Consider the following 10,839-nt stretch of genomic DNA (forward strand, 5'->3'; position numbering starts at 1 on the left):
GCCACAGCTGGAGTACTGCGTCCAGTTTTGGGCTCCACAATTCAAAAAGGATGTGGAGAAGCTTGAGAGAGTCCAGAGAAGAGCTACGCTCATGATCAGAGATCAGGAAAACAGACCTTACAACGATAGGCTGAGAGACATGGGGCTCTTTAGCCTGGAGAAGCGCAGGCTCAGGGGTGATCTGATGGCCAACTATAAGTTTACCAGAGGTGTTCACCAGGATCTGGGGGAATGATTGTTCACCAGGGTGCCCCAAGGGATGACAAGGTCAAACAGTTATAAACTACTGCAAGACCATTTCAGGCTGGACATAAGAAACAATTTCTTCACTGTCCGAGCCCTCAAGGTCTGGAATAGCCTACCACTGGAGGTGATTCAAACATGTACATTGAATGCCTTCAAGAGAAATTTGGATGCTTATCTTGCTGGGATCCTATGACCCCAGCTGACTTCCTGCCTCTTGGGCAGGGGGCTGGACTCGATGATCTTCTGAGGTCCCTTCCAGCCCTAATGTCTATGAAATCTATGAACAGATTTTTTCCTCCTCTGACACTGGTTATCAGAAAAACTGATCCAGTCTGCTTTGCAGCACCTTGCTTGATCTGCAAGCTTACTCTGGTAACCATAGCAGCATTCTGCACTCCTTTCCCATCATCCACAGAGATTCCAAAGGACCCTAAGTCATCTTTGCAAGCATGTCACAATGTGCACAGTGTTCTGCTTCTCTTTCTAGACCCTTTGGAAGCTTCAGAGTACAGCACATTCTTCGGGATCCTGTGATGTGGCATTTGCTTGACATGACTAAGACACCTGAGTCTTTTCTTCCAGTCAATGGTCCCATGAATAACATACTAACATGATTTAACACTTCTACATTTTTCACCCTGTCTTGCCATCTTATTTGAGGATTTTTGAAGACAATGTGGGAGCCAGTACACAGCCCTGCTTTACTTTGTTGTTGATGTTGAACAAGTCAGACTCTTAGTTTTCATACATTACTGTTGCTTTCATGCCATCATTTAAGGCTTTCACAAGGTTTAGTAGTATAGTTGGACAGACAAGCTTCTTCAGAACACTGTAAATCCCTGGCTGCCTGACCATGTCAAAGGCTTTTGTTAAATCTATAAAAGCCATCTACAATTGGATACACTTTGACACAGGGTGCCTTTACGAGGCCGGTTGAACATTGTCCTGTCCACCTGTCTTCGGCAGTCTCCCCTGTCTCTCATGCCATGACTTGCTGTTAAATGATAGTTGGAAACATGTAGGAGACTTTCCATTTAATGCCCTGATGTCTGGGGTGTTATACACAGCTCCATACCATCCCTACACTGTGTCCCATGCCTTGCAGATGGCATCATAAGTTAATGAGAGCTCCAGCCCAAGGCCAGGCCAAACTTTGCCCCTTGTAAGGCCCCTAACATTCAGTTCACTCACTCTGCCCTTCTCTTGCATTCTACCCCTTCTCACAGGGCCACTCTCAACCTGCCCTGCTGCATGAATGGCCTCATCAGGCTTAATTACTATCATTCTGGCCAATCCATATGCAGACCTTCAGGTCTCTCGAGCTACCCTAATCTACATGGCACTGGTTTTGTGCCTCACACTGACTATGCCCTTAGCCCCTTGCTGGGCAACTTCACATATTCACATACTTATGTGGGATTGACCCGTGTGTTGTCCGAAAGGCCACCTCTGCAGCCCTACTCAACACCCCACCCCCAGTACAGCCCTTCAGATCATCCTTGCAACCTTATTCTGCACCCCCAATGCACACTTCTTCAGGCCACAATGGTGCACCCTAATCTATGTGGGCCACCATACTGACTTCTGCCCCCTCACTGGGACCACTCTGTGCCACCCTCACTGGGGCCTCCAGGGTTTTTCAACCCATGGGGCTCAGGTGTCCAGAGATGTGCCTGGCCCCTGTGCCTGTCCCAACATTTGGATATCCCACCAGGATGTGGGGGATGGGGTTATAAGTTTCCCCTACCCTGCTTTCACTGGGGAGGCAACTGGCCTGGCATTTCTGGGGGACTACCCTATGACAGGTAGGCCCACCAGACCATCCTTCACCAGCAGGGTTCAGTTTTCAGCCATACCCAGGACTAGGAGCCTCCTACCATTCCCATATTTCCTGCCCTTACCTGCAAGGATGTTTTGAGAAGCAGCTCCAGCCAGCTGGTGTTCCCTCCACAGCGCAGCCAGCAAAATGCTGGCTCCCCTGATGGCCTGAGCTAAAATGGAAGCTGCTCCACCTTAGCCTCCTATCATGTTGCCCTTCTGTGGTCATGTGACTGCCTCATCAAGGCTGGCCCACACCTGCCACCTGCCCTGCTCTGACCTTTAAAGTGGCAGGCACCCAAAAGTGCTCTGCCACATACTTCTCTCTGCACTTTTCCTGCAGTGTCTTACAGAGAAGACCGTATCTGTGGTGGAACTTTCTAAGCAGAAGCCACACTCACTCTTAAAATAGATCCTTGCAGCAACTGTTTGATGTCTAGGTAAAAGAATACAACTTAAGATTTTTCCCATGATTTTGAGAAGAGATATACTTCTGTGATTACTACAGTCACTTCTGTCTCCATTTTTATACAGTTGAATGAAACAAGCATCTTTGAAATCTTGTGGAACGTTTTCTTCCTTCCAACAGAGTAGTAGTACCCAATCCATTTGTAAATTTCAGCAGGTAAACAGTCAGATCCTAAAAAGTTTCTATTAGAAATCGTTTTTGATGCATTGTTCAAGTTCCTTTAGTGTAGGTTTGGCTTCTAGTCAAGTTATCATTTCAAACTCGAGCAATTTCTCTAGCACATGTTGGTGTAGTAGAGGCTGCCTTGAGTATATCACTCCATAGTGATCAATCCACCTCTCCAGTTGCTTCCCTTCGTCAGTTACGATATTACCATCCAAGTCTTTCAAAGGAGCTGTCTTGTAGTTCATCAGCCAATGGCTTCCCTAATAACCTCATACAACTGTCTACTGTCACTTCTTGTCGGATGCTGCATCAGCTTCTTGCTGGATGCTGTCACAGAGACCAGGCCAAAATGCTTGAGCACCCCTCCTGGAAGCTGTTTGAAGAGCCTTACAAGCTTCTCTTAAATTATTGAGCAAATCAGTATTAGGAGTACAGTTGTAGATGATTAAGGCAGTTCTTTTTGTCTCAGTTCTTTTTCTCTCAGTGAGTGCCAGCAGTACCTCTGAAGAGTCTACAAATGAGTAGATGTTTTTATTTAGTAGTAGAAGTTTTTATTTAGTAGTCTTTCCAAAATTCTTGATTGTTGCATTGTACATAATAGTCTTTGGGACTTCCCATGCATCTGATGCAGTTTCATTCATTCTGGCTGACTTTAGTATTTCTTCATTGAAAAGAAATTTCTTGACAGGATCTTTGATTTGGCACAAGTCAATATGATGCTGCCTGGCAGGTTTATTGTGGTGGATCTTAGCTTGAAAATTTACTTTGCAGCAGACAAGGGAGTGATTTGTGTCACAGTCTGCACTCTGAACGGATAGTGTATGCAGGATATCTTTCAAGTGTATATGTCTTGTCAATACCAAGTCCAGACTGACATGGACCTTGGGTATTTCCATGATGTTTTTTTTTTCTGATGTTACCTGCAAAGAGGGCGTTGGTAACCAAGAAGCCTTGACTGGCACACAGCTCAAGAACTCTCTGATCATTGTCATTCATACATCCAAAGCCATACCTACCCAGGATCCCAGCATTGAAGTCTCCGAGCATTAGCATGGGTTACTTCCATGGAATCCTAATGATAAGTTCTTCCATCTGTTGATAGAAACTGTCCTTCTCCTCATCACTACCTTACAGGGTTGGGGAATAGACGCTGATGAGGTTGATGAATCTCTTCTGTAGTCTAACTCAAAGTGTCATGGTACATATGGGCACTGCAATTGAAGCTTCACATGATGATATAAGTTCATTTCTGATGGCAAAACCTATATTGTGTTCTCTCCTAACTCCTACAGGTTTGCCATGCCAGTAAATGAATGCCCTTTTGTTTTATGAAGCCTGTATCAGGGAGCTGAGTTTCTGAAAGAGCTACAACATCAATTCTGAAATGCAGGCTTATTACTCAACATATGCAAACTTGTTACTCAACACAGCCGCTTTCCTCAGATCTGAATCCAGATCAAAGTCATATCCAGGGGTAAAAGTCTGTATATTTCAGCAAGCAATTCTGTTTATAAAATCAGTTGACACAGGATGTAAGTAGTGAAGCAAGGCTTGTTTGACCCACTTTTTCTAGGAACACCCTCATGTGAAGCAAGCAGGCCTTCCCTAAACAGGGCTGCTTGAAAATGTTGGTAGTTGCCTCGGGGCCCTTATGCCTCTCTTGGATGCCTGTGGCCACCTGGCCTAGACCTTCAGTGCCTACGTCTAGGCCAAGTTTTGGAGTAGTGGAGGCTGCCATAAATCTGCTCAGAAGCAGCCGCATGCTGGGCCAGTCTGACCCTATATTCCCAAATGCATTCATATATTGCACACTGGCACTATCTAACATTCAGGCCCATGTTATCCAGCCCAGGATAATTCTCACGGGTTGGGAAATTTGGCAGAAGGGGAGTGGCAATTGATACTGCCATTATTACCTTGTCACCAATTTCCAGACCCATATCTTTTCCTTCCCTTTCTGTACTTTTCACAATTAAATCCCCAGTATTATAACTAAACTCTCTTCTTCCAGAAAAAGGAGTTTAATATGTGTTATATATATAGTGTGGTAGCTAAATACAAACTTTTTTTCCAAATAGAAAAAAACAAACAAACTGTGAGTGCCTAAAGGTTCTCAACTTTGTACAAACATACCATTATGAAGATAAATACTTTACTTGAAAAAGCTTAATATTTCATGACACTCAGGTGTTCTATTTTAAACTTTATAATAAATATTTTAAATAGTAAAGCAAAGCGTATAGTATAATTGTTTAGTTAAACTATATACAGGGTTTGAATTATGGGGGATCTCAGGGCAGAAAAGGTCCTAAGCACCCCCCCCATAAGATACAAGAATGCCCTGCCTATATCTTTAAGAATTTTACTTTAATAAAAAAAGGTGTAACATTATAATAATGTTGGTTTGTTTGCTTGCCTTTATGTTTATGGTTGACAAAAAGAAGCTGAAGTAACTCAACAAACAATTAGAAAATGATTCAAAGTGATAAAGAAATAATGCTATCAAGAAAATCATAATTTCAATTTTCCAAGTGCTTTTGGTAAATATTTTATGCATTCAGAATGCAAGGAATAGTTTCGTTCATTGTATTATGGTTTATTCTGAGAATTGTATGTAATGTCACTTTAAATATTGTATTTAAGAAAAAAATCAGTTGGCCAAAATTATGTTTGCAAGATATGAGCAATTGTAAGGATTTGCTATTCTCAGGGACAACTCTCTCTGCTACTCGAAAATTGCTTTTGTTCTGTGTTGCACTCATTATGGAATAGCTTTCACATCACAGACAGCCTCATGTAAATTGTAGTCAGTCTTATGTTGCAGATTTTGTCACATTGTCAGATTTTATTTGTGCCTATACCACCAATGATAGGAATAATTTTTAAATTTGTCTCCAAGTATGCTACCTATTTACTTTAGCTTGTTCAGCAAAATACTGAATCAGGACATACCAATGAGAAATACAAGATAGGTCAAAGTATTTTAAAATTATATATTGATATATAATTCAATATATATATACACATGTATATATGCATACATACATGTGCACGTATGCATGCATATGTATTCCCCTTTTAAATGTGATTTAAAAAGTGAAAACCATACATAGTATTTTTTGTTCTATGGTTCATGAGGGCCTTATTTATTTTAGCTGAAAGATTAGAAAAGTTGTAGCTCTTTATATCATCATGGAAACTGCATGAGTAAAAATGAGTAATGAGTGTTTATTCATAAGAGAGAGTTTAGTTATATCATTCATCTATAACACTGAACAATGCTAAGTGAAGAGTTATATTTCACTTTATCTGCCAAAAGGCAGTTTTCTAGCAGCCTAAGTAACATTTTTTTAATTGAAGCATCATGTGCTAATCTATTCCCTATACAGTAAAACATGTAAGCACCTAGCCTAAACAGCAACTGAACATGTGCAGTAGGCTATATTAAGTACACAGTTATGTATACACATATGTAGTGGACAAGTATAAGTCACAAGATTGTGTCCACAGTTAGTTTTTAAATACCAGTGGAGAAGAGGAATGGCCTTATGATGCTTTAGGCCCAGTAGCTCCGTGGTTAGGAAGTTAGAAACATAGGGTGCCTGTAGACAGGTGCTAATTAGTGCACTCCAGCAGCCTTATTGTCTCATCTATTCGGTGTCCCCATGCTTCAAAATGGTGGGCAGGGAGCTTTAAAATGATTTTTAGTTAAAGCACCCCCCCACCACCATTTCGAAGTGTGGGATGCTGAATACACAGGATGCTGTGGCCGCTTTAATTAGAGTGGCTCTCAGAGATGCTCTATTAAAAGCACCTCTCCCACAACTCCCGGATGATGTGTAAAGACTCCCCTAGGTTCTAGGCAATATTTCATTCAGAAGAGGTTTCTACTAGGGCTGTGCGAGGCTTTGGGTTCTGATTTGATTTGGTGGAGATTGGGCCCAATTCAGCAGCCAAACCTCCAAATCTAAAACAAATCAGGAGATCCTTTAATCTCTCCAAATCAAAGCAGCACCCTCCAAATTGATTCAAAGAGATTTGGAAAGATTTGAAAATTTGGATAGACATAGCTTTAAATGTTTTTTCTACATACCTCAAGGTACCAGGCAGCTCATGAATGCAGGGATGGTGAGGCAAATGGAGTGTCCCACAGGAGCATGGGGAGGTCCTCAGTGTGCTTGGCAGCAGACCTGGAAGTAGACCAGAAGCACTTTCAGTCCACTTCTGGGTCCACTGGGGAGTGTGCTGCCCCCACCCCAGCATCTCCCAGGCTCAGCAACTGGTGCCTCCTGGGTCAGGGGCAGACCCACAGTCCCGCCCCCCCCAGCCTGTCACTGAGCTTGGGGACATGGGGGAGACAGTGTGCTTGGTGTCGGATCCAGAAGCGGACTGGAAGTACTTCTGGTCGGCTGCTGAGCTTGCGGCTGAGCATGTAGCCCCACCCCTCCCAGTGCTCCTGTGAAATGCTTCATCCACCCCAGCATCGCAGCACTCATAAGCCACACCTGGCACCTCAAGGTATGTCGACAAAAACATTTAAAAGATGTGTCTATGGCTAAATCATTGATTCAATGAATCAGCATCGAATCTTCGGTTTTGGCTTCAGCCGAATTCAATAGGGACAGTGATCCAAATCAACAAATTGAATAACTGTCCCCCAATTTGGACTGAATCTGAATGCAAATCAAATATGGCCTGCTTCACACACCCTTAGTTTCTACCTGCATTTCACCGATTCTCATCACAGTTCTATAACAAAGAGGCCACAAATTAAGTGTTATCCAATCTCTTTTTCTTTTCTCTTTTGGAAACTGAACCGGGGTGCATTAACAGCAATGGAGGAGGGGAATGAAGAAACTGAGATGTTTCTGTCAGACTAGAAGCAAGAGAGAATGTCTACATGAGACACTTTACTGCACAGTAGAGCAAATTACTGCATAGTTAGGCACCGTCTACACATGCAGATGCTTACTGTGCAATAATTTGATTTATTTAGCAGTTAATTTGCTACCTACAAATGCAAATAGAAAATTACTTGCTGAATAATTACATGCAGTAAAGAACATGTAGATAGCTGGGACCAAATTTACTCCTCTTCACTGGGTAGTGGTGGGGGGAGGAGATTGTTCCCTGCCCACACTCCATGATCACCATCATGGAGCTGGGTTTGGAACAATCTCCCAGGCCCTTCTCCACAATAACCAACACAGAGTAGGGGCAGGGAGCTCCCTGCTGCTGGGGTAGGAGGACATCATCTTTGCCCAGGCTCTGGTGGTGGAGCCCTCCCCAAAAGCATGTAATTTCTGGGGGCAGGAAGCAATTTCCCAGCCCCCATCCCACCAGAATGAGGTTGTTCAGGGGGAGCCCTTGGCTGTGCAGGGTACTTTGCACATGCAGCCTAGACCTGGCTGGGAACAGTTTTGTTTGAGGCTGTCCCCAGCCATCTCCAAGCTGCATGTACAGACTTCCATATGTAGCCTAGGGAGGCTGGGAACTGTCCCAGTCAGGGGCAGGTCCCAGCCCTGCAGCTTTCTCCCAGCCCAATGCCCCAATCAGTCAATCAAGGAATGGGGCTTGGAAAGAGCTGCAGGGGAGAGAGGTCCCAGCCCCCTACCCCAATCTACTGGAGGGGCAGATCACTGCTATCTGCCCCATCAGGAAAACTGAGCAGGCGTTGAGACCTGCTCATCCCCTGCAGCTCTTTCCAAGCTTCCTCCCCCAATCATGGAGCTGAGGATGGAAGCTTCCTCCTGATGGAGCAGGGGAACATAATCCTCACCTGGCCTCTGTAGATAGAGCCTAACTTGCAGCAGGTTGCTCGGGAGTCAGGAAAAGATTCCCTCAGCCCAACCAGGAGACAGCTGCATGCTCCATGCCAGGCCCTGGGCTAGCACACAAGAAGAGGCTGCAGCTCTCCCTGGCTGGTGCAGAGCCAGAGGGAGCAGGAGCAGCAAATCTCCTCCCAAATGGGAGCACATATAAATGCCTTTCCAGGATGAGTTTGTTCTATAGTAAATTACACTGTAGTAAATACTTCCAGCAGTATTTGCATGTGTAGATGCACCCAGTGGCCATGTCTACACAACACACTGTGCAGTTATTACTGTTTTTCCTGTTTAAATGGTTTTATAGTACACAGACTGGAGTTCAATTATACAATTATTTGCATTTGTAGGTATGGATTTAGAACTTATAAAAGAATTGCTAAACCAGCCAGCAATGTTAAAACATAAAAATTGATTCCTTTTTATTTCATGAAGTAATCTGTATTTAGAAACTGTTGGAACTTACAGATTTCTGAAATAAAATCAGGCATTGCTGGACGTCATTCTTATATGTTAAAGCAAAAAAAGAAAAGAAAAGATGTAGATGTACACAGTAATTTTGAGTAGAATCTTTATCAGAGCATTGGTCATTGAATGGTGATTTGTGTTATCTAATGCTTAAATAAGGATGCTTAAGTTCCAGTGCTGGGACTTATGAGGAAAATCATATTTACAAATTACATATAATTGAAGTTGACTGCCCACCATTATCTATTTTTCTAAAGATTATTTAATTTTTGTTTGTGTAAGATAACAAAAATCTGCAAATGGGATTAAAACAGTAGTTTTTATTAACAAAGTAATATGAGTAATTTAAGGTAATAATGGTTCTTGCTCAGACAGAAATGAACAGACTACATTACAAAACTGAATGTCCTGCTAAGCAAGAGAAAGTAATCCAAGTGCAATCCTGCAGCCATAGCTCAAGTACAAATTAATATACATTGAATATAATCATTTTAGTTACCCCTACACAGGTAGATTAAAGCAAAGTAAACAAAACTTCCAAAATAAGGTTGTGAAGTCAAGCATTTACATTTTGGGGAATTAAGGTTGTCATAATGGATTATGATGCAGTCATTTTATGAATACATATTACTAGGTTGCCAGGTTACCTGTATAAGACACAAATTATAATGTCTTTGTTTTTTTTGCTGTCTTTACTAAAGTTTTAATGGGAGGATGAGGAGTTGTTTGTTCTCCCAGTATTCACGCCTTCTAAGTATCTTTTTTCTGTCCTTATCTATGACTTAGATGATTTGGATATTTTTCCATTTTATTTGCATTCTAGATGTCTAATCTCTGTGGATGATAGTGGCCCCTTTGCATATGATTAGGGACCTACCAAATTCATGGCAGAAGTGAGCTATGCAGCAGTTACTTTAATCTTGCAGGTTCTACTGTGCAGCATCCCACTGCTGATTGGTGGAGGAGCCTCACAGCTTCCTTCTGATTGGCAGGGATCCTGGTTTTCTCTGATAAAAAATGTTCCCCAATTTCCAGGTTTAAAAAAGTAACTCCAAATTCACTTTTTTCCATGATTAAAATGAAACACCACTGGAGTAGCATACAAACACAGGTAGTATATAGGCTCATTGCCTTTCAGTGCAAATGTGACAAGTGGGCAAGACCAGAAGCCTTGCCCCCTTAACCCTGCCCCCTTTCCCCTTGTATGGGTGTGACATCACCAGCCCTGCCCCTGACTCCAGTCACATGGTACGTGACATTGGCAACTCTACCCACAACCCAGTCCACAGACAGTCATGTGATATGTGACATCAGCAACCCTGCCCCAACCCCCAGTCACGTGGTGCATGACATCAGCAACTCTGCCATGACATCAGAAGGACAGCCCATGCAGACCTCCAAAGCCCAACCCTCAGGCTGCAAGAACTGCCCTAGATCATGTGATACAGTTATGACCTAGTGCCCAGGCCCCGAAGCAGACGTTGAGAATTTGAAAGATGGTATCTTTGTGCCATGGTTTAAGTTTGTCCTCAAGCATTTGAAAGAGCGGATTTTCAGGATGGGTGTAATTACCTTGTCTTGAAAGATCACGATTATTGCCAATAAAAGAGGGGGATTTGGGGTGGTACTGGTAGGCATATACATCTCAGAAAGAGTGTGCAGAGCACTTTGAAAGATCATGATTACTACCAGAGAAAAGCATAAATTTTACTCAGAAAGGAGGTAGTCTGTGTAACTCAGACAGAAGGTGTTGTCTGTATCATAAGAGGGGGAGTCATGGTAAACACAGAGGTAAGAATGGGTGGCAAACCAGCAAGTGGCTTGTGGGGTGAAAAGTAAGGGCCTGGT

This window comes from Crocodylus porosus, unplaced genomic scaffold (assembly GCF_001723895.1).
Source record: "Crocodylus porosus isolate Cpor-Errol unplaced genomic scaffold, CroPor_comp1, whole genome shotgun sequence".
Taxonomy (NCBI): domain Eukaryota; kingdom Metazoa; phylum Chordata; order Crocodylia; family Crocodylidae; genus Crocodylus; species Crocodylus porosus.